This window comes from Pistacia vera, unplaced genomic scaffold (assembly GCF_008641045.1).
Source record: "Pistacia vera cultivar Batoury unplaced genomic scaffold, PisVer_v2 Contig152, whole genome shotgun sequence".
NCBI classification, from domain to species: Eukaryota; Viridiplantae; Streptophyta; class Magnoliopsida; order Sapindales; family Anacardiaceae; genus Pistacia; species Pistacia vera.
In genome coordinates this window covers 1,787,982-1,791,686 of record NW_022195597.1, presented here as the reverse complement: position 1 = coordinate 1,791,686, position 3,705 = coordinate 1,787,982, and the positions used below count along the sequence as shown (strand labels likewise).

Sequence of the window (3,705 nt, the reverse complement as noted above, 5' to 3'; positions counted from 1 at the left end):
TTGCATTTGAAGTCCATCAATCTTCTTATTTAACACCTGCATTTATGCTACCAAAGCTGTGATAGCATCTATGTTATGAACACCCAACGTTCTTCTCACAGGCAACCTCTCTATCAACCATTAATAAGAGTTTGAAGCCATTTCCTCCAACAATTCATAAGCTTGTTCTGGTGTCTTCTTACCTAAAGTACCACCTGTAGCAGCATTGATCATATTTTGAACTTCACTATTAAGACCATTATAGAACGTCTGGACTTGTAGCCAAACTGGTAATTCATGGTGGGGGCACCTCCGGAGCATGTCCTTGAACCTTTCCCATGCTTCGTATAGTGACTCTGTATCCACCTGCACAAACATAGTAATATCGTTACGCAATTGTGCAGTCTTTGTAGGAGGAAAATACCTACTCATGAATTTTTGTGTCATTTGCTCCCAGGTTGTAATCGAGCCTACTGGTAATGAGGTCAACCAACTCTTAGCTTTGTCTCTTAATGAAAATGGGAATAATCTTAGTCTTATAGCTTCATCAAAAACTCCATTGTGTTTAAAAGTATCACAAATCTCCAGGAAATTTGCAATATTGGGATCTTCATGTGCCAAACCACCAAACTGCAATGACTGTTGAATCATCTGGATGATTGCTAGCTTTATCTCAAAGGTGTTGGCGTTGATCACTGGTCGTTGAATGCTCGATGTCGCTCCATTTAGAGATGGGGTAGAGTACTCGTTCAATGTACGAGTTGCTAGTGGTGTTCCATTATTTTGGTTATCGTGATCACCCATGATCTCCCTTTTGATCACTCTCTTTCTTGCATGAAAGTGCGCTATATCTCAAGATCAAATGCTAGTAAAATCTTTCCAAAAGCTCTGGTCATACACTAGCAGAAAGACCTATTGGTTTCCAATAAAAACAAACAAAATAAAAAAAAAAAAAATCTCTAAGTAACAGGTAATCTTAAAATAATCACAAACAATCGGATGATCCCCGGCAACGGTGCCAAAAACTTGATGCGACTAAATCAACTCTAGCAAGTGCACTAGTTGTGTTCAAGTAATAAAGTGATGAGTTTGAGAATCTCGTCCCACAGAGATCAAAGCAAATATTCGTAATTACCTAAAACTACCTATACGTTATTTAAGAAAATGAAATTTTAGAGTGTAAAGCTAATGGATTAAAAATAACTAAATTAAACAAATGAACAATGTGAAAAACTTTGCAGTATTAATGGAGTTAGGGTAAAGATTTCCCCCTAATTATGCTTGACAACTACTCGTAATACCCGTTTGTGCTATAAATTGGTAGGATTCTTCTAAGGCCAATTATCCTTATTCAGGCATAATATTCAACTTAATACAGATCCCTATTCGGTTACTCTGAAATTAAGAAGCATAAATTCATCAATCCTTTACGACTAATTTGCCCTATTCGGTTATGAATTAGATGGACCACAAATTAATCCTAAAATCTCTATTCGATTACTTCTAGTTTTAATACACTATGCAATGTTATTCCAACAAAACAATTATGAATATGAATTAAGCAATAAACCCTAACTTATTTATTCGAAACATCATGAAGGTAATTGAATCAATCCAACATTCATAAAGCATTAAACCTAAACTCTTGCACAAATTCATAAACATAAATATGGTATTAAGAATAAAAATTGTTCAAAACATAATTAGGGTTCCATCCTCCCCTAACAAAAGGATTTACTCCATCCTAAGAACAAAGAAATAAATAGAGAAGAATGAAAACATATTCAGACTTGAAAAGAAACAAAAATCAAACTATTGAATCTAATCTTCAGTCTTCAAAAATATGCAAAATTCTTCCCTTGACCACTAATCTCAATTATACTTAAATACCCAAAAGAGTGCTAAGTGAAAAAAGAAAGAAAAACTGATAAAAACGCCCTAATAGGCCATGGAGCTTTCTGGTCTCTTTGTTCCACCACCATGGCCATGGTAAACTACCAAGGCATGGTCATGGCCTTCAAGAATGTTAGGTAATCTCAACTTCTTTAAGCTTTAAGTCCCAATTTCATTCCAATACTCTAATCTACTCAATCAAACCCTGAAAAACACAAAAGTTATCCAAATCTGTAGGTAACCATTCATATCTCAAACTTAACAAAAACAAACATCAAAACAAAGGAAACAACTGAGAAGTTAACTAAACTAACATCAAAACAACCCTAAAAACACTCAAATTATGCAACTTATCATTAGTACTCATCCAATGTGTGAAGATGGAAGAATTAAATCAAAAGTAACGTGTTACGATGGGGAACAATTTTCAATCAATTAATATGCAACACCAAAATCAAGATAAAATTGAATATAGAACAATTTTCAATCAATTAATGAGCAACACCAAAATCAAGATAAAATTGAATATAGAGAATAATACTTTTATTATAAAAGAAATAAGTACATCGCTTTTTTATACTGTGAAGTGAGTTTGGACAATATAGACTTTATTTTATAGTTTTCTTATAGTTGTTTAGTTCCTCTAGTGCATATGCATACTCTCTTTTGTTTAGGTTATAAATAAAATCCATGGCAGATTCCATGATTTGTAACAGTTGGTCAATGACTTCCACAAATTTGTTTCTTGCAGTATGTAGATCATCCAGATTGGTCTCAACTTTTTTGAAAATCTCTCTCAATTCCGGCATTCCCTGAAAAATGTATAAACCAATTGCAGAAACAATATACAATCAATTTTTTTATAAATATATGGAAACGGTAACACGAATGTGTAAATATAATTATCAGATGAACTCTCAACATATTAAAAAAAAAAAAAAAATTAGTGGTTTTTATATTCCCGCAAATATGTATCAAGGTTTTGTTTGCGATTTTATAATTTAGGATACAAAAGATGTGGAACGTTTGTACCTTCTGGTTGCCTCGGTGGAGAATTATTGTTGTTGAGGTTGTTGCTGGTATTCGGTGCAGATTTTTCCGGTTGTGATGTTTTGTCAACCATCTTCAAATTAAGTTTTGGAGAAGAAATGAACAATTACATTGTATAGTATCTAAAGAAAGTTAAATGGGTGATTGATGTTGGAGCAATATGTATAGGAGAATAGGATACGAAAAGGTGGAATATGAACAGACATCTAGTAATAAATAAACGTATCGATCGAAAAAGGGTTAATAATTGTTTGGAAAAGGTAATACGAAACGTTAGTAGACTATTTGTACAATATTAAAGAAAATCACAATAAATATTTTGTTAAGTGTGTAGCATATTAGTTAGGTAGTTAATAATGGTTCGGTAAGATGTAGAGTTATTATGATAAAAAAACAATATGATTTTCTAATAATAAAATCTTATTGATACATTTTCAAAGGATAGACAATAAATATTTTGTCAAGTATCAAAATAATATTTATAGCAGTACAGGATACGAAAAGGTGCAATATAAACAGACATCTGGTAATAAATAAATATGTCGATCGAAAAAGTATTAATAATAATTTGGATAAGGTGATACGAAACATTAGTAGAGTATCTGGGGTACTTATCACTCAGTATGAAAGTTGCTTTGGCAAAATTAATAGTCATCTAACAACAAATAGACACATTGATTGAAAAAGTGTTGACAACTTGTAGCAAAACTGTTTGTGGTGCATTAAAGGAGAACGTAATAAATAGTTAACAATGGTTCGGCAGGCGGCTTTCTAGAATATGTT

The 3,705-nt window shown here is 32.6% G+C and overlaps 1 non-coding gene across 1 annotated transcript; it reads left to right on the top strand.

The window, feature by feature from the left end:
- The first annotated feature begins 271 nt into the window (after nt 1–271).
- On the top strand, nt 272–377 carry LOC116124509. Its single transcript, XR_004127221.1, has one exon. It is a non-coding gene; the product is annotated as a small nucleolar RNA R71 (small nucleolar RNA).
- The last annotated feature ends 3,328 nt before the right edge of the window (nt 378–3,705 follow it).